Source organism: Dermacentor variabilis, chromosome 6, assembly GCF_050947875.1.
Source record: "Dermacentor variabilis isolate Ectoservices chromosome 6, ASM5094787v1, whole genome shotgun sequence".
Classification (NCBI taxonomy): Eukaryota; Metazoa; Arthropoda; class Arachnida; order Ixodida; family Ixodidae; genus Dermacentor; species Dermacentor variabilis.
The window spans coordinates 105247096-105268622 of NC_134573.1; the positions used below are offsets into that span (position 1 = coordinate 105247096).

Below are 21527 nucleotides of genomic sequence, written 5' to 3' on the forward strand. Positions count from 1 at the left end.
CGCAGCACTAAATTTGAGGTGCCCCCTGTCGTCAGTCAGCGATGCACGCTGCCTCCCCGAACCCTCATTGTAATCCAAGTCTGCACGGCCTTGTGCGAACTCAAAACACCACCACCTCACACTTCTGAAAGCGGGGCACCCTCCTCATTCGTGCGCTGCATTTTGCCGTGGGTTTCGATGAGCGTTCGTCCCTTGCTCCATAGAATATGATTAACACTTCGTTGGTCGTACGCTTGGACGTGTGAAGCAGGAACGCCATCTTCAACAACCAAGAGCAGAGCCATGTCGGGGAGCTACCGGCAGATGAGGCCGGGCCGGTTCAACAAAGGTCCACCGCCGGGAATGGATATGTTGACTTCGCATTTACAGCCATATTTGGTTAAAAATAAAAAGGGCAAGTACTTTCTGATTGGCCCTCTAGGAATCGCACATCTTCTAGCTGTAGGAGCAAGGAAATATTGAGCGCCTGTTACCTGTTGCCTACAGGACGCATATACTGCAACTTTAAGGTTGTACAGCCATGGCAGCTCCTCAAAAGCAATTTGTTCGCGTACCATGCAGACGAATGCAATATATGCCGTTAGATGTAAATGTTCCTATCTTTTCTTTTCACTGACGTTATTACCTATGGCTTTAAGAAGCCTCTCATCGATGTACTAAGAAATAACTATGCTTCCACTTTGTTATTGCGGCTCAAAGAGGCGTTAGTTAACGTGAGAGTAACAAATTAAGAAATGAAAGCGCGTACTTGCCTGGTCAGGGCTTCTTATTGCTCCCAAAAGCTCAGGATCGCAGCCCCGAAACCACAGGGTTAGAGCGACTGCCAAGGCTAATTTCACAAGATTGACGACAAAGAGGAGGACGGCCCCTAATAAAACTGTCCTGTGTGGAGCAAGCAGAAAGAAAAAAAAAGCATGTTTAGGTCCACTTCTTTACAAACGATGTAAAGCGCACTGAAATAAAATCGCAAAGATTTTTCGGCACTCTTGCCATTTCAGTTCCAACTTTATGCGATTGAAACAGAATGTAAACGTAAAAATCAACTTGTTATTTATACGATGTAAAACTGCCTGTTGTCCGGTTTTGTGCGTTCCAAGACATATCATAACGATTTCTAGCCTACGCACTAACCCGGGTACGATTTCACTCAGCTATTTATCCATAAGCGCTCTTTCCGATTGGTTGGCCGCCCTCGTAAATGATATCTTTAAAAGTAGGATTGGCGGGAATTGGCTTTTTTAGTGGATGGATGGATGGATGGATAAAAGTATATTGGAACTATTTAAATTTGGTTGGGCTCCGTGACGTCTGGGAGCCCCCTGGCCGACATCTCTAGGCAAGCATGGTCCACCAGCCCGAGCTGCTGGTCATCTGAGCAAGTGGCCCGAAGAGCGGCCTCCCACGAGGAAGGCTTTTTTAGTCTGTTTGTGAATACTTGCCCTGGAGGCGTAGGCAAGAGCAAAAAGCAAGGAGCAAGGCACTGCTACACGAAGGACAAGGCAAAAAAATTTATGAAGATGGTGTCAGTATAAACGTTTCATTCTTAATCTCGTTCCACCCAAGTTAAAAATGTACACAAAAATGTTTTCAAGTTCTTCAACTTACGTAAATGGTACGACATTCCATATCGAAGCGGTAAATATGTGTAACGGCGTTACATATTTGTGAAGCTCTCACCTTTTAAGTGCAAACATTAGACGTATGGAATTGGTTGGCAGCGAAACAGGCTCTCCTCTCCGGTACAGGTGGGAGGAACACCGTTCCGGTAACAGCGGCTACTTTCCTTGGACACAGGTTTATTACAGCGAAGCTGGTAGCCTCTAGTCGGTGTGGATTTTTTGTGACCGCGTGTGCTGTGCTCATAGAGAGATGTGGGCCAATGCTGGAGGCAGTGCAAAGAACCGGGAAAAGCGCAGTGTGCCGCTTCTCGAAGAGGCATCACATGACGTCATCAGGTGACATAATTGTTTGACGAAGACGTCATTGCATGACGCCACGTTGGATGTGACGACGTCATCAGATTACATCATCAGGCGATATCGTCACGTGACTATGTCGTTATGACGTAATGTAACGTTTGACGTGATGATGTCAGAACGCGATTTTTTGTGCGATAACATCATCATGCGACTGCTGACGTGATCACGTATTCACGTTACATCATCATAAGTCGATCGTGTAGAGTGTAGACGGGTGTAGACGAGCCGTATGTAAAAATACTGAAAGATATCAATAGCGGCTCCACAGCCACCGTAGTCCTCCATAAAGAAAGCAACAAAATCCCAATAAAGAAAGGCGTCAGGCAGGGAGATACGATCTCTCGAATGCTATTCACAGCCTGTTTACAAAAGGTATTCAGAGACCTGGATTGAGAAGAATTGGGGATAAAAATTAACGGAGAAACCCTTAAAAACTTGCGATTCGCTGATGATATTGCCTTGCTTAGTAACTCAGGGGACCAACTGCAATGCATGCTCAATGACCTGGAGAGGCAAAGCCGAAGGGTGGGTCTAAAAATTAATCTGCAGAAAACTAAAGTAATATTTAACAGTCTCGGAAGAGAGCAGCAGTTTACGATAGGTAGTGATGCACTGGAAGTGGCAAGGGAATACATTTACTTAGTACAGGTAGTGACTGCGTATCCGGATCGTGAGACTGAAATAATCAGAAGAATAAGAATGGGCTGGGGTGCGTTTGGCTGGTAATCTCAGATCATGAACAGCAGGTTGCCGTTATCCCTTAAGAGAAAAGTTTATAACAGCTGTGTCTTACCAGTACTCACGTACGGGGCAGAAACCTGGAGGCTTACGGAATAGGTTCTACTTAAATTGAGGACGACGCAACGAGCTATGGAAAGAAGAATGATAGGTGTAACGTTAAGGGATAAGAAAAGAGCTGATTGGGTGAGGGAACAAACGCGAGTTAATGATATCTTAGTTGAAATCGAGAAAAAGAAATGGGGGCATGGGCAGGGCAAGTAATGAGGAGAGAAGACAAGCGATGGCCATTAAGAGTTACGGAATGGATTCCAAGGGAAGGGAAGCGTAGCAGAGAGCGGCAGAAAGTTAGGTGGGCGGATAAGATTAAGAAATTTGCAGGGACAACATGGCCACAATTAGTACATGACCGGGGTAGTTGGAGAAGTATGGAAGAGGCCTTTGCCCTGCAGTGGGCGTAACCAGGATGATGATGATGATGATGAAGTCGATCGTGGAGGCAGTGAAAAAAGGGAGCAGTGCCCAGTGTGCTGCTTGTCTAAAGGCATCACGTGACGTCAACAGGTGACATCATCACTTGACAACATCATCATCGTGTGACGCCATGTTTGACGTGAGGACGTCATCACGTGACCTTTGGTGTGATAACGTCCTCACGCGAAGTTGGAGGTGATGGCGTAGTCACGTTTTCTCATCATGACAAACGTGACGTCACCACTTGGTCACACCGGTTTCGATACCATCGGGTGTTAACGTAACTTGGTCACATGGGTTTTGGCACCATCGGATCTTAACGCCGGATACAATGATTTCGTATTTAGAAAGAACACCCCCACAGAAGTTGAAGTGGTGTTTTTCCACAGCATTACGTGACATCCACTTTTGCAGGGCTGGGATGGCGAGCCAATTTTTATTGTTAGGAAACTATAGATAAAAAGTAAGAGGTTGAAATATCTGGAACACCGTTCCATTTTATTGAGTGGCATATACATTCACAGCGTTTGCGCCTGTATTTGTAACGTAAATTGAAAAAAATTGGGCATGTGTGGCTGGAGATTGATTACAAATTTTAACAAGAATAATCGATTACATTTAGACGAATAATTAGATTTGTGAATTTTCTACGTTTGAGAAAACTCAACGGATTATAGTCGACATTGTATCAAGGCTATCAAGCTCACATAGTTCCAGTGTTGCTGCAGTGAGAGTATTCACTTTTCCACCTGTCTGACTGGCCTAAATGCAGTGCTCATAGGCCACTTTTGTTCAGACTCCAGAGGGACATAAACACCCGCGACGCCTTAGTCGTGACATTTTAGCTGGCTTTATGGCTCACTTTCTTGCTGTTCAGCAAGCGAAGCGTGGATTTCAGTGGCGTGAAATATAAAACGAAGTAATAGAGAAGTAAACTTATCTTGGAAATGTCGTAAGTACAAAAGGTATATTAAAAATCCTTAAAAGTAGTGAGACCATCTGTTTTGAGTATACACAATGCATATGCAGGAAGAGGATCGTGTGCATTAAAGGGTACGTTAAGCTGACACATCATCAGAAATTTTAGGAAGCAGATTTTACCAGTGCATGAAGCTGTTCCTTCACCTCGATAGTCCCAGAGTGGAAATAGAAGCAAAAGAAAACGAAGGAACATGTGACCGTTGCAATGTTGTTATCGCGTTGTAGCCATTCAAATGAAAGCCTAGCGACCAACCGGATATTTACGCTCATTTTAATGTTATTGCAATCTTGCTTTTGGCATCGACATTTGCTTGGAAAATGATTTTATTAATGTGTGTATATATATATATATATATATATATATATATATATATATATATATGTATATATATATATGTACACGCAGGAAAGAGACGAGGAACCTTCTGCAAGACGTATCGTACTTACCTAACGTGTCCAGTTGGAGGACGAGCCTTAGTCAGAGTGCAGTCAGTTGTACATATATATATTGTCACAGTCGGTAATGTGGAAAGAAGACGACGCTGATGGTGGTCTTAGAGATGACGAAGAAGAGTTTAGCATCATCGCTGCTCTACGCTTGTTGGTTCAGCCATTAAAAGCCACTTGTAAATAGACGAACGCTTCTTCCTTCCCGTAACATCATTGGTGGACGTGCGGGGTAATCACTTGAGCAAGACGGAGCTCCGCAGCGGACGTAACCTGGCCGCCATGTCATCCGAAGGAGAGAGTTCCACCGCGGCCCCGGCGTCGCCACCGACGGTCATCCTGGCTCAGCCTCGCGACCCAGGCATGTTTTCCGGGATTGACAACGTTGACGTTGACGACTGGTTGCAGAATTATGAACGGTTTAGCGCACACAACAGGTGGGATCACACACTTATGCTGGCTAATATAATATTCTACCTCAAGAAAACAGCACGGGTCTGGTTCGAAACACATGACGAAGAGATTACGAGTTGGGACCAGTGTAAACAGAAGCTTAGAGATTTGTTCGGCAAACCCGTCGGCCGCCAACGTGCTGCGAAGAAGGACCTTGGGACCCGTGTACAGACGTCCACTGAATCTTACGTGGCGTATATCCAGGACGTCCTCGCTCTTTGCCGCAAAGTAGATAACAATATGGCAGAGGCAGACAAGGTCAGCCACGTCTTAAAGGGCATCGCGGACGACGCGTTTAACCTGCTTGTTTATAAGAACATCACAACGGTCAATGAGATAATTCACGAATGTCGCCGCTTCGAAGACGCGAAGAGTCGCCGCATAGTTCGACAGTTTACTCGTCTACCTAATACCGCAGCTTCGTCGACGTGCGAAGACATTGGTCCACCGCGTGAGTCCACCTCCAGCGAGAACGTCGTACGTATCGTTCGGCGAGAAATCGAAGCAGCGTCTCCTTCCACGCCAGTCACGCAGTGCTTTGACGATTCCCGGCCGCTTGTGTCCCTCATTCAGTCGGTCATTCGCCAAGAACTTGCCAATGTAGGTCTTCCATCCATCTGCTCCGCCAGCCGTCCTGACTTTGCTTCGTCTACTGCCTCTGCCCCTGTTCACCGGAGCCAATACGGTCCATATCCGAGCTATCGCAACCCGGCCGAATGGCGCACCCATGACGATAGACCCATCTGCTTTTCCTGTGGACGTGTGGGCCACATCTCTCGCCACTGTCGAAGTTCCTGGCCAGCCCACTCACGACCAAGCTTTCCCGCCTACCGCCGCTCCCCACTGAATCCTCGCCCGCCATCACTCTCCACCGAGGTTGAAGACGCACCTGACAACGCTCGAGCCACCGCGACCAGCCGATCGCCATCACCACATAGTCGCCGCTCCCGTTCGCCCCAGCTGCGTCGCTCTCCATCCCCAGCTTACCGTCGCCGCTCTCCGACGGGAAACTAACTGGGGCAGCTCCTGGAGGTGACGCTGCTCTAGAACACCGGCCTGAAATTCCTCTGCTGACCCTGCCTACTAATCGGAACCTTCTGGACGTGGACGTGGATGGTTTGCCCGTTACGGCACTCATCGACACTGGAGCCCAAATTTCCATCATGAGTGCGGAGCTTCGAACGCGCTTGAAAAAAGTACTTACCCCTGCTCCTACTCGACTGCTCCAGGTCGCCGATGGTGGTACTCCGGCTGTGCTTGGAATGTGTACTGCTCGTGTCAGTGTCGCCGGTCGCCACACGTCCGTTTTGTTTAGTGTGCTTGAACATTGCCCTCATAATGTGATCCTCGGACTCGACTTTTTGTCTGCCCATTCCGCTCTGATTGACTGTTCCGCCGGTGTTGTACAACTTGGCCTACCCCTACCTGTTCCCATTGACCTTCCGGCTCAAGCTCCAGCTCAACTTTGTTCCGCGGATTTTATACGCCTGCCATCTCTTGCAGCAACCTTCATCCCTGTTTTAGCCAGCCCACCTGTACCTGACGGAGACTATGTCCTTACTCCCTCGACGTCAGTCCTGCTTTCTTACAATGTCTCCTTCCCACACACCATCGTTTCTGTTGCGGCCAATCAGACATGTCTTCCCATCCTAAATTTCGGACAGAGCCCACAAGTAGTTCCTCGAGGCATGTCTCTTGCCACGTTGTCTCCAACGCACGAGTGCCACATTTCTGCTCTATCTGTTGCGCCGTCTTCGACCACTGCTCATTCTGCGCCTTCTGCATCAGTACCGACCGACGACTTCACAAAGATGATTGCACCGGACCTCTCAACCCAAGAAGCCGCACAGCTCCGTGGCCTCCTCGAGTCCTACTCCGACATTTTCGATCTGAACGATCGCCCTTTGCGTCAAACTACGGTCGTGACACATCGGATAAATACCGGCGATGCAGCACCTATTCGCAGACGCCCATACCGGGTGTCGCCCTCTGAGCGACAAGTTATCCAGAGCGAGGTTGACAAGATGCTTGCCAAAGGGATTATTGAAAACTCTTCCAGCCCGTGGGCGTCCCCTGTTGTTCTCGGCAAAAAGAAGGATAACAGCTGGCGATTCTGCGTTGACTATCGTCATCTAAACACGATCACCAAGAAAGATGTGTATCCACTTCCCCGCATTGACGATGCTCTGGATTGTCTCCATGGTGCCACTTATTTTTCATCTATAGACCTTCGCTCTGGATATTGGCAAATTGCCGTGGACGAAATGGACCGTGAAAAGACCGCATTCGTCACACCAGACGGCCTGTATCAGTTCCGGGTAATGCCTTTTGGCTTGTGCAATGCCCCGGCGACCTTTGAACGGATGATGGACATGCTCTTGCGTGGTTTGAAATGGTCCATCTGTTTGTGCTACCTGGATGACGTCATCGTATTCTCTTCAACTTTTGCGACTCATCTTGAAAGACTTTCATCTGTTCTTTCTGTTTTTCGCACCGCTGGCTTGCAGCTCAACTCGTCCAAGTGTCACTTCGGTCACCGCCAAATAACTATGCTCGGACACCTCGTCGATTCATCAGGCATTCGCCCCGACCCCGCTAAAGTTCACGCTGTGCAGAATTTCCCCGTACCAACTTGTGCCAAAGATGTTCGCAGCTTTATTGGCCTATGCTCGTACTTCCGCAGGTTTGTGGAAAATTTTGCCCATGTTGCCCGTCCCCTGACTGACCTCCTGAAGAAAGACGTTCCTTTCTCTTGGGGCTCTCAACAAGCGTCTGCTTTCTCGCAGCTCATCACGCTGCTCACCACACCTCCTGTTCTCGCCCATTTTGACGCCTCCGCTCCGACAGAAATCCGCACTGACGCTAGTGGCTACGGCATCGGCGCAGTTTTAGCTCAACGCCAATGTGGGCACGACCGCGTCATCGCCTACGCCAGCCGCCTCCTCTCTCCCGCAGAGCGCAATTACTCGATTACTGAGCGCGAGTGTCTCGCCCTCATTTGGGCGGTGGGCAAGTTCAGACCCTATATATATGGTCGGCCATTTACAGTTACCACCGACCACCACGCCCTTTGTTGGCTTTCCTCCCTTAAGGATCCCACCGGACGCCTCGGTCGCTGGGCCCTACGGCTGCAGGAATACACATACACTGTGGTCTACAAGTCGGGTCGTCTACATCAGGACGCCGACTGCCTGTCTCGAAATCCCGTCGATGTACCGGACGGCTTAGTGGATGTCGCACCGATCTGCGTTCTTTCGCTCTCTGCCTTGCAAGACATTGGCGCTGAACAACGACGAGATGAGTCGTTACACCCAATTATCGAACGCCTGCTCTCTGATCCGTCTGACCCATCCCTCCACATGTTCCTGCTACAAAATGGCATCCTGTATTGCCGCAACATGCACCCCGACGGGCCCGAGCTCCTGACCGTCATTCCGTCTCATCTGCGACAGACTGTACTGCAGCAGCTGCACGACGTTCCCACCGCTGGACACCTTGGCGTTACGCGGACCTATGACCGAATTCGGCGACGGTTCTACTGGCCCCGTCTCAACCGCTCCGTTCGCCGCTATGTTGCCGCGTGTGAGTCGTGTCAACGCCGGAAAAGACCAGCTGTGCCTCCTGCCGGACTGCTGCAGCCTTTGGATATACCGGCCGACCCTTTTTTTCGCGTTGGCGTTGATCTTCTCGGACCATTCCCTATGTCGACTGCCGGAAATAGGTGGATTGCCGTTGCTACGGACTATACAACTCGCTATGCCATTACTAGAGCCCTACCGACCAGCTGCGCTACAGACGTCGCTGATTTCTTGCTTCACGACGTCATCTTGCACCACGGTGCACCTCGTCAACTTCTCACCGATCGCGGCAGATACTTTCTTTCCAAAGTCATAGACGAGCTACTTCGATCATGTGCTACTAAACACAAACTTACTACCGCTTACCATCCTCAAACTAACGGTCTTACCGAACGCCTGAACCGCACATTAACTGACATGCTCGCAATGTATGTTTCCTCCGATCATAGCGACTGGGACATTGCTCTACCATTTGTCACGTTCGCCTACAATTCCTCGCGCCACGACACAGCTGGCTATTCCCCCTTCTATCTCCTCTTCGGCCGTGAGCCAACTTTGCCTTTCGAGACCCTCCTCTCGACCACGCTCGATTCGCCGACAGAGTACACTCGGGATGTCATAACCACAGAGACCCAAGCAGGCCAGATTGCCCGCATTCGTCTTTCTGCTTCACAGACACGCCAGAAGTGCCGTTACGACCAGCGCCATCACGACGTGCATTATGAACCAGGTGCCCTGGTGCTAGTCTGGCATCCAACTCGGCATGTTGGTCTTTCGGAGAAATTCCTCTCGCGATACCATGGCCCTTACCGCATCCTTCGCCAGGTGACCCCTGTCACGTATGAGGTGTCTCCGTTGGATGCCACGATGCCTTCACCTCTCTCTGACATCATCTACGTCAGCCGTCTCAAACCTTACCTTTCTCGGACAGCTGAGCCGCACCAATCAGGTGCTTTTTCCGACGGGGGTGATGTCACAGTCGGTAATGTGGAAAGAAGACGACGCTGATGGTGGTCTTAGAGACGACGAAGCAGAGTTTAGCATCATCGCTGCTCTACGCTTGTTGGTTCAGCCATTAAAAGCCACTTGTAAATAGACGAACGCTTCTTCCTTCCCGTAACAATATATATATATATATATATATATATATATATATATATATATATATATATATATATATATTAATAAAATCATTTTCCAAGCAAATGTCGATGCCAAAAGCAAGCTTGCAATAACATTAAAATGAGCATAAATCCTGCAGTCTTGCAGAAGTTTCGTCGTCTCTTTGCTGCGTATATATATATATATATATATATATATATATATATATATATATATATATATATATATACATAGTCCTGCTATACGTAAGGCTATGGTAGGAGGGGGCAATTTCACAACAGGTGGGCAGCATACAAACGGTACAAATATGCACAGTACTACACAGAAGGCAGCAGACAAAGCAAGCTGAATAGCACTCAACTTCGCGCAAGAAATTGCTCAACGAGATAGAACGAATTGCTCCAGGCAACAAATAGCTCCAGGTCTTTGGAGCAGCCAAAGATGCAGGGCCATCTCAGAAAAATCTAGTCTCCGACGCTGCACATACTTGTACTTTATGATTAGGTCAAAGTGCTCAGCATACGTTTGCTCATGAAACATTGTGCCAGTTCGGAAACAAGACGCTAAATTAATGCTCTTCTGGGGTAGCGGACAAATACATTCCACATGTATGCACTTTCTTTAAGTACATCGAAATTTGCACGATACAGAAAAACTACGACTACATTTGCCGTTTTATGCCGAATATCGCAAATGTTCTTACCTTTTAGCACTGGCTAGACTTCTGGAAGCCATGCACCTTTGAACGACGACTTGGTCCATGCCCACACGGTAAAGAGATGCCGTCAGTGCAGCGACAGTAACCCAGACGTTTTCATCGTCAGAAAGGTTGAATTCGATGCTTGAAATTTAAACAGTCCAGGAATGCAATCATCGCTACAGGTTAGATTATTGTAGTAAAATTCGCCTCGAACATGCTTTAACACAAGCAGAAACCTAACGTCCACAATATGACACGAAACATATTTTAATTGACTTCACATGAAGTGTGATTTAGGCCCCAAATTGCGCACCTTGTCCTAACCCTATAACCCTTTCTGCAAATGTATGGCTGAAGAACACAGTAGTGGAGCTCTAGTGCAAGAGCTAAGTTTATTCGTTGATATAATGTGTTACAGCGTATACAACACATTGGCATGCACCATATAAATTACGTGCATTTCCATACCCACAGGGGTAACCCGGTGGCGACGGCGTTCCGCGTATCAGCTTAAGGTCTAGGGTTCGATTCCAGCCACAAAGGTCACACTTCAATGGGGGCTCGTGTATGAAGTATTAGGTGCACATTAAATAACGCCTCATGGTATGGTATGAAGAACTTTATTGAGGTCCTGAGGGATCAGTCTGGGACTGATGCGGGCCGCTCCCACGTCGGTACAGAGAGGCCGAGCCCCTCTGCCATCACACGGGCCCTCTGGACAGCCCTGAGTTGGTCCGCTAGCACTTCACTGTGCAGCATTCGCTGCCACCACTGTTCACCTCATGTTCAAAATCAATTGGGAGTCCCCCCACTATGGCGCACCTTATATGAGCACCGTTGCTTTTGCGCAAGAGGCCCGTGTGTTTAAAACAAATCAATGCGGTCAAATATAATATAAATTACTAAATGCAAGTCCACATTTTCTGTGATTTAAGAAGGACGGAATGCAATATAGCAAAGAAGCAAACATTTTGAAGTAAGGACGCTGCTATAATTGAACTATAGATAACTTTGAAACTGCATGAAATGTCTTAAACTAGAGGCTTCACATACCGCACACATTTACGATGTTCAGATGTGCCAACAATATTAGGATCAAAATTAAACAGACGCCAACGAAGAGTGATTGCGCTGAGCGCCAAAGTTTATTGGAGGCAAGTCCGGAAATTCTGTTATTTTTATGAAAAAATGCTTAATGTAATTTTGCCAGAGCAAATTCAGGCCCCGTTTATGTTAGGGTCGTAGTCTGAGTCGTTCCGTAGTAGAAATTTCATTGCTTTCGAGATCGGCTCGTGCACCTTACATAAGGATAGGTGTGTATGATTGTATCATGTAATCTCTAACATAACGCTCCTATATTGTGAGTGATATTGACGCCCCGGACTTTGCACGTGTGCAGTTTTTCTTTCAATAATAACGTTTCGCCATTTAATATCAGGCTGTGAAACTGTTAGGAGTGTGCAAGATTCAGGTATGGTACCAAAACTCGACAGAAGCCAGTAAACTGCTCAGGTGTGGGAATGCGAAACCATTATACCGTTTGTACATCTCACAACGCCATGAGCTTGCTCATGTCATATACTCATCACGTGGCGCCACCTTCCCCCCATTGGCTTCGCCATCACATGCCCAATTACGCACGCACTAGGCCACACCTTTAGTCAGACAGATGGCGGCGACCTCACTTGTTTAATGGCGCACGCACTGGGCATAGCTTTAGTCAGCCAGAACCGTGGGGCCACTGTGGCGTCGGCGAAGCGTGCTCGCGTCGCACCCTGCAGACCTGGATTCGACTCCCACTAAGATCAAAACTTACCAAATTTTGTTTCTTTTCAAAGCCGTTGATTTACTTTGTTTAACGCAACCTCCCTGAGAAATGTGACGCCAATCCTAGCATATTTTCACGTACTTTTACTCCTTGCGACGTCGGCCCTTTTTGAAACCATCATTCGGTAACGCCCACTACCATTGATTTTCGCTCTATGCAACTTTGGGGCACGTAATGCTTTCATATTATAATGCCTGAGCCACGGGAACAGAAAAACAGACGCCATTATCTACAATGCTTGGCTGGCTAAGAGTGCATGATATATAGAGGAGCCTGCCAACCAACCGCAAGCTGATCCTCGACTCATTTCTGACATTCTTCGAAGTCACAGAGCTGCAAGGGATCTTATACACTGCTGTCTCCAAAAAAACCCAGTAGTAAATTCTCAAGAAGGAGGAGAAAGAAGACACAGGAAGACAAGGAAGTTGACCAGTGTAAATACTGGCTGACTACATTTTACTGGAAAAAGGTGAAGCGAATGAAATGCTCCAGAAAGTCGAGAAAAAACAAAAATATGGAAAGAGGTGCAAGTAAAGCTAATGCTGGGTGCTAGAGTTCTCGAAGCACGGTTACGATTTCGATGAATGATGTAGAATGTCCATCTTAAGGATGAGGCTGTGCCACTTTTGTTACAGTACGTTCAGATGAAACATCATCTCAATTCCTCCTGCAAGTTTTCCTAAAATACAATAGAATCGAATCCCGTCTTAATCCTTCCTGCAGCACCGTCTAGCTAACGGGCCAATGGTACAGAACAGTGCAAAACCAAAGGTTTATTGCAGAACGAAGCCGAAGCGAAGCACATACCACTACGAAGGACTGGTGTCTACTGTTACAAACGGGCCGAGAACATGCCACTTGACTACCACGATGTTACCACGTCGAAGCACTTGTCACTTATGTGGTTTCCGCTAGTGTTGAGACATTAGCTGCGCGTTTCGCCACAGCAAACAAGGAGCCGCTATAGCGGTTGCCTGTGCATTGCCGTGTTGGTCATTTTGGACAATCCTGCCAATGTTCTACTCGAAGCTTGTATATGCGGTTTCCACCGGTGCACATACGTTTCTTGTATTTCATAAGGCTTGACTAAAGGGACGATTTCGTATGACCTAAATATTGGAGTGACGCCTGACACCGCAAGCTTGGAGGGACGCCTGACAGCGGAAAAAGATGCCGAGAGCGAGTGGGACTATACTAATCCAGGTACAACCAAATTAGGAAGGCCACTAAGCTTCAACAAACACACTTCCACAGCAGAACACGAATTAGCCTCACTGGTGCAGTATTCGGGCACTACCTCCTGAATTATTCCTACAACTAACCCATGGCCCTCAGTCCCGAGTGGCTGCGGAGCACCTGACCAAGGTGGCGGTCAGGCCTGTAACGCAGCAGTGGGTGCTAAGAATCTCTGGGCCCGGATAGGCCGCCAATGGAAACTGACCCTGCCAACCTTTAATTGCCAAACTCTGTCGAGTGAGGCAAGCTTAGCAGGATTCTTTGAGGAACTATCAGACTTCATTTGCAATATCATCGGCTTTAGTGAGTTTAGAAAAACTGGAGAGGTTTATACATGGCTGAATAACGGACATGTCCTCTGCTATAGAGGTCTCCCAGATAAGAAGCAATACGGGGTAGGATTCCTAATCCATAAGGACATAGCGGGCAACATTGACGAATTCTACAGCATTAATTAGAGGATAGCTATAGTCGTCATCATCATAATGAGAGGTATAAATTAAAGGTAGTACAAGCCTACGCTCTAAAATCCAGTCACGATGATGATGGAGTAGATCAGTTTTATGAAGATATTGAATTAGCCATTAAAAAAGCGCAAACTGAGCATACTGTAGTAATGGGCGACTTCAATGCAAAAGTGGGGAAAAAGCAGGCTGTTGAACAACCAATTGGCAACTACAGCGTTGATTCTAGGAACGCTAGACGGGAGATGCTAGCAGAATTCGCAGAAAGGGATCAGCTTCAAATAATGAACACGTTTACCAGAAAGCGTAGCAACAGAAAGTGGACTTCGAAAACCCCTATTGGTGAAACTAGAAATGAAGTTGATTTCACACTTTCTGCTGATCCCAGCATAGTGCAGGATGTAGAAGTGATAGGTAGGGTAAAGAGCAGTGATCATAGGTAAGTCAAAGCTACGATTCACCTCAATGTGAAGAGAGAAAGAGTAAAATTGGTCAAGAAGAAACAGGTCGACCTAGAGGCAGTAAGGGTAAAAGCAGACAAATTGAGGCTGGTACTTGCAACCAAATATGCAGCCTAAGAACAGAGAGATGAAGATGACATGTAGACAAAGAATGAAACCGTAACAAAGCTGGCTTTAAAAGCACCAATTGAAGTCAGAGGCAAGGCACCAAGGCAAGTAGCAGGCAAGCTCTGCCAAGTAACTAAGGACCTTGTAAAGAAACGGCAAATAATGAAAGTGTCCAACTCAAGAGATAACATAGAATTCGCGGAACTATCAAAACTGATCAACAAGGCGGAAATAAGTGATATACGAAACTATAATGTGAGAAAGACTGAAGAAGCCGTAAAAAATGGACGCAGCCTGAAATCAGTGAGAAGAAAACTTGGCATAGGACAAATCAAGATGTATGCACTGAAAGATAAGCAGGGTAATGTCATCAGCAATTTCGAAGACATAGTAAAGGCAGCGGAAGAATTATATACTGATCTGTACAGTACCGAGAGGAGTCAAGATGCCTCAATTAGAAACAGTAACGAGCAGGATACAGAAACTACTCCTATAGCTAGCAATGAAATCAGAAGGGCCTTGCAAGACATGAGACGAGCAATAGCGGCAGGAGAAGATGGAATCCCAGTCGGTTTAATCAAAGGTGCAGGAGACATATGTAATACTTGGAAAACTGCCGGTTTTTTATACGAAGGGTCTATCGATTGCAAAGGTCCCACAAAACTGGAAGAATGCAAACAATACGCTAATTCACATAAAGGGAGACGTTAAAGAATTGAAAAATTATAGGCCCGTTAGCTTACTCCCATTAATATGTAAAATATTTGCCAACATAATCTGCAATAGAATGAGGGCAACACTGGACTTTAGTCAACCAAGGTAACAGGCTGGCTTCAGGAAGGGATACTCTAAAATGGATCACATCAAGTCATTAATCAGGTTATGGAAAAGTCCGCAGAGTACAATAACCCTCTCGGTATGGATTTCATAGATTACGAATAGGCATTTGATTCAGTATAGATCCCAGCAGTCATAGAGGCATTACGTAATCAAGGAGTACAGACCGCTTACGTAAATACCTTGGAAACATTCTACAGAGGTTCCACAGCTACCTTACTTCTACACAAGAAAAGCAGGAAGATACCTATATAGAAAGGGGTCAGACAGGGAGACGCAATCTCTCCAATCCTATTCACTGCGGGCTTGGAAGAAGTATCCGAGCGTTTAAACTGGGAAGGCTTAGGAGTAAGGATCAATGTCGAATACCTCAGCAACCTTTGATTTGCGGATGACATTTTTCTGTTCAGCAACAATGCAGACGAATTACAACAAATGATGGAGGACCTTACCAGAGAGAGTGTAAGAGTGGGGTTGAAGATTATTATGCAGAAGACAAAGATAGTGATGACTAGCCGAGCAAGTCAACAAGAGTTCACGATTGCCAGTCAGCCTGTAGAGTCTGTCAAGGAGTATGTTTACCTAGGCCAATTAATCACTAGGAACCCTGATCATGAGAAGAAAATTCATAGAAGAATAAAAACGGGTTGGATCACTTACGGTAGATTTTGTCAGCTCCGTACTGGAAGCTAACCATTATCATTGAAAAGGAACGTGTAAATTCAGTGCATTTTACCAGTGCTGACTTATGGGGTGGAGACTAAAAGACTGACAAAAAAAACTTGAGAACAAGGTAAGGACAGCGCAAAGAGCAATGGAACGAAAACTGCTAGCTATAACGTTGAGGAAGAGAAAGTGAGCGGTTTGTATCAGCGAGCAAACGGGTAAAGCCGATATTCTAATTGACATTAGGAGAAAAAAATGGAGCTGGGCATGTCATGTAACGCGCCGGTTAGATAGCCATTGGACCATAAGGGTTACAGAGCGGGTACCATGAAAATGGAAACGCCGTCGAGGACGGCAGAAGACAAGTTGTGGCGATGAAATTGGGAACCGAGGTTTTTTAGCGCACGAAAAGGGGCGAAAGACAGTGGCGAAACGAGGACACAGCGCTGTGTCCTCGTTTCCCCACTGTCTTTCGCCCCTTTTCGTGCGCTAAAAAACCTCAGTTATGGAATACCAACACGCCCTAACCTACTCTCTTTCAAATTAGGAAATTAATGGGGGCTAGTTGGAATCGGTTCGCGCAGGACAGCGGTAATTGGAGATCACAGGGAAAGGCCTTGGTCCTGCAGTGTACATAAAACAGGCTGATGATGATGACGATGATGGTGATGAAATATTTGTCGATAACGTCGCACAACAGTATCGACTAATCTGTTGGTGGCAACATTTGAAGACCCATTGCGGCTTCCCGGAAGCCGCAGGAAAGTGTTGTTCAATTAAGATATAAAAGCGTCATTCTTGAAGGCAACTTACTTTGCGATGTATGGGCGCAAATCGAAATCATCTACTGGTTGTATCGGCGTTGCAGAACTTCTCGAGTCTATGATGACCTTCGCTATGACAGTTGCCGGTCCCAGCAGGATGAAGACTAACTGCATGCAGTCTGTCCAGACGACACCTCGGAGTCCACCCTAATTTATATTTTATAGAGTACAAATGGGAACATTGGAAGGAGACAATGAAAACAAACCATGGCAGGTGTTCACTTATTTTTCGTCACACGTTTATGCTCTTCTCGTGGTTTTCTTCTACTTGAGCATGATATTATAATATATACAAGAGTATTTCAAAAAGAGTTGAGGCCGTTCCACTATGTGAAGATTTACGACCAGTGAAGCTGTTTAGCGCACGACACAGAGGTGATCCAGAATATTTAACAAAGGTACAAACACATTTATTGTCCTAATCTGTGTTCATCGTGGCGATATAGGTTCACACACATTGGCGTATTAACTCTGTCATGCAATGGGTCCGTCACATAAGACAATGAATGGCTCATACCACCTTAAGCAATGGCTCATACCCCCTAAACGCGGCCTCCTTATTATGACGACAGAAGTGAAATTGGGAACCTTTGCTGCGGAGCGAGGACCCTACTCCACAGCAGCACGCCATCCGTCTGGCGGAAGAAGCCGCGAGGAGTCAAGACCTCTTTGCCTGCTTCTAATCGCGGAGGTCCCGGCCGCCGTCCCCAAGGCCTGTGTGCCGGGGACGGGGAGTAGGAGTCCTCCTTATCCGGCGAGATACAATAAAGCTGCTACCATCATCATCTCCGCTGGAATGATGAGCGGCAACGGAGCCAGCTGTGCAACATGACGACACTCGAGCCATTGCTGATGATGTTCGTTTTTCGCACAACGGAGAGAGCTGTTGATGAATAATGACGACGAACGCGCGAGCAGTGGCACTAGCGCGTCTGCACGGTTGGCGCCGCGAAGTTTTTAACAGTCCTTTTTGAAAACCTTTGTACAACACATTTTTGAAAAAAAAATCTGTTTTACCCGTCTGGCTAGGACCTCTTTGGGTCCCACGTGTGACAAGGATAGTTCAAGGGCACGTTGCAGGTCCTCGAGACCACAGAGGCCCGTGCCGTTGAGCTTGGACTCTTTCTGCGCTATCACTCATGATGATTTGTGCTTGTCAGCATTTCGGGAGGGGAGGGGCACATTTTTTCCGAGGTAGTAGCCATATACAGCTCGGCTGTAAAACCTTGAGCATGGGTTCGAAGTAAACATAAGTGGTGTAAAAATTTGGCCATTTAAAAGTGGTGAAAGTTGAAGAAAAGACTACAATGTCGGCAAAGAAATACAGAAGCAGCAGGGCGCAAAATAATGTTAAGGTTGAATGAATATTTCGCTGCACGAAGTATTAGGATTGCCCGTATGAAAATGAAGTTCTTTGATTCTACTTGAACTGGGGGAATTTCTGTGTAGGAGGCGGGGCTATTTACTAGATCCGCATTAAGAATATCACAGTTCCAAAGTCAGCAGGTGCGTAATTTGAATCTCTGACATATGTTCACAGGCGTATGACCCTGCTTCTAAAATTGCACTCGGTTTAGCTGGACTTCATCTGAAAGCACACAAATTTAACAGACTTGGAGCTTTCGATGAGCCTGAAACACAAATACCTGCGCCAGCATCGCAGCGCTATGCACAGGGTTGATTTTGCTTCCTCGGAGGAATAACGGCCGCCTCATGCAGTAATTTGAATGAACAGTTCGAACTGTGCTCTTGACCTCAGGTAATTTTTTGGTGCAGTTAAAAAAATTAGTACCCTTCCACTCTGTGCAGAAGGATGACCAGAGAAGCTGTGAAATGTGGGCCCCTTACTGGCGAACTGCACCGCCGCCACGGGTCAGCCCGGTATAGCACAATATTCGGGATCGGCCAACGTATGGGAAGTGCTTAACGCTTGCTTCACCTCCACCGTGGGTCGGCCCGGCATTGCACTATCTTCGGGATTGGCCCAAGTATGGGGAGTGCCTAAAGCCTACTTCACCTCCGCCGCGTGTCGGCCCGGCATTGCACAATCTTCAAGATTGGTCCACGTATTGGGAGGGCTTAACGCGTACTTCACCTCCGCCGCGGGTCGAACCGGCATTACACAATCTTCGGGATCGGTCCACGTATGGCGAGTGCTTAATGCCTACGTCTTCCGCCTACCCGCCGTGGTTGCTCAGTGGCTATTGTGTTGGGTTGCTGAGCACGAGGTTGCGGGATCGAATGCCGGCCATGGCGGCCGCATTTCGAGGGGGCGAAATGCGAAAACACCCGTGTACTTAGATTTAGGTGAACGTTAAAGAACCCCAGGTGGTCGAAATTTCCGGAGTCCCCCACTACGGCGTGCCTCATAATCAGAAAGTGGTTTTGGCACGTAAAACCCCATGATTTTTTTTAGTTCCTCCACCACGCGTCAGCCTCGCATTGCACTATCTTTGGGATTGGATCAAGTATGGGGAGTCGTTAACGCCTTCTTCCCCTCCGCCGCGGGTCGGCCTGGCGTTGCACTATCTTTTGTATTGGCCCAAGTACGGGGAGTGCTTAACGCTTGCTTCGCCTCCGCCGTGGGTCGGCCCGGCATTGCACAATATTCGGGACCGGTTCACGTGTAGGGAGTGCCCAGTGCCTGATTCACCTCTATCGCGGGTCGGCCCGGCTATGCAATACTTCGGGATCGGCCCACGTATGGGGAGTGCTCAACGCCTGGTTCGCCTCTGCGCGGATCGGCCAGGTATTGCACTACCTTCAGGATCGGCCAGCGTACGGGGAGAGCTTAACGCCTGTGTCACTTCCGCCGCGGGTCGGCTCGGCATTGCACTATCTTCGGGATCGGCCCACGTATGGAAAAAAGTTGGTCTATGTCGACCGAGATTACATCCGCCAGAACCTAGCCATGAACACCTTCTCTGTAAGAAATTCCATATAGAATGAGGCTTACCGTGCAGCCTAGAAGGAGAAATTTTTACCTCGGATCTTTTTGGCGGTTCGTTACTATTAGGCGCTCTTAAAAGCGATGGCACCAAATGAGCTATATATGACCAGATTGCGTCTTTATTTGCCTTTAGTCTTAGTCTATTTGCCTTTAGTCTTTAGCGAAAACAAAACTTATAGTTGAAAGTTGCGCTGTTTGTGTGTGTCTGTTTCTTTCTACGTCCTCATCCAGTCGAGCTTAAACATTCTATCATGGCAGAACGTGTACCCGGTGAACTGCTGCACAACACTGTGCAATGTGGTGAACGGGGTATGAATAATGGATCCTGGAGATTAAACTGCTGTGACGTCATGCTAATGCTCTTCTGTCCGATTTACCGCTGCACCGCCACTGAAATTTTGTGCATGGGAACCAGGCTATATATATATATATATATATATATATATATATATATATATATATATATGCGACGAACCGCTACTGATGCCGCATTTCGGGACCGACGCTGTATGTCACGCTGACTCTGGACAACAGGAAACTGCCGCCGTTATTTTCGCTGTCACTCAATGAATTGTCAAGTCCCCCGTATTATCCGCGTAATGTTATCCCGCGTAGGACACATGGCCAGATGCCGCCACTTCTGAGTGTCCCAGTGGCAGAAGGGCACATTGTCTCCAGTCTGCTACGCGCAGTGTATCTCGCTGTAATTTCACCACGTTTAATCTATTGTTCAGTGATCGAAGACGTCAACAGCCCAACAGCATAGAGTGTTCAAGTGGCGCCGAAGACCACATCAGTATCACCGTATATGACATTTTTAAAGCCTACGTATCATCACTGCAGCTGCTGCAAAGCGGCTGCTCACCGTCCATGACCTGCAGCTGTGGAGACCGCTCACACATCCTCCCATCTTGCATCAAAATCCGTTATATGGTTGCAACGTAATCGGTAGCTGGTCTGCGCATGTGTACGCTAAGGAATGCGCAAGAGGTAACTGTCCATATATATAGTTATTCAGTGAAACTGATGAAAATGTAAATAAGACCAGAGACGTTCTCGGAGGGCGCAAGTAGAAAGAAAAGTAAGCATTTACGCGGCTTTGCTTCTTGCACTGGAATGGATTTGTTCAGGACGGCCGTTTCATAGCGAACGTTGAGACATAGCTTAATATCTTTTTTTTTGCCCGGTGACGGCTGTTTTGCAATCAGAGTCTATTATGGCATGTTCAATACGTTCTATTTTTACAGATTGTAGGATTTCTAGGTCATTTATTTGGGTAAAAGTACTGTCTGCCAGAAAACAGCTCGCATACTAGTGTGTAATGCTATAGCGCCATCTTCCTTAAAGAAGTGTTAAACTTACCAGTGCCGTGTAACTTGTCGCGCACAGTCCAATTATGATGTTACTCCAGAGCAGCGAAAATCCGAATACTGCAAGAAATGGCAGTGTTCTTGAAAACATATTTGTTGTAGTTCCACATGAGCATTAAACACTATTTTTCGTAATCGCGAAGGCGTCTCAGAAGAGAAAGCAATAGCGTAGAGTTGAGCCACATTTGCCAAGGCTACACTGCAAAAGCTCGTAAAGCCAACTGTAACGTCTTAAAGCTTTATTTCCACCGTATGAAACACTGTGCAGTGATGAGCTCTGCTTTATTTTGAAGAACAGTAATTAAAATTAC

The 21527-nt window shown here is 47.0% G+C and overlaps 1 long non-coding RNA gene across 1 annotated transcript; it reads right to left on the reverse strand.

Annotated features, from left to right (window-relative positions):
• Nucleotides 1-758: 758 nt before the first annotated feature.
• LOC142584308 (uncharacterized) lies at nucleotides 759-17029 on the reverse strand. Its single transcript, XR_012828752.1, has 3 exons — nucleotides 16886-17029; nucleotides 10476-10613; nucleotides 759-882 (listed from the first exon to the last, which is right to left on the reverse strand). It is a non-coding gene; the product is annotated as an uncharacterized LOC142584308 (long non-coding RNA).
• Between the last annotated feature and the right edge of the window lie 4498 nt (nucleotides 17030-21527).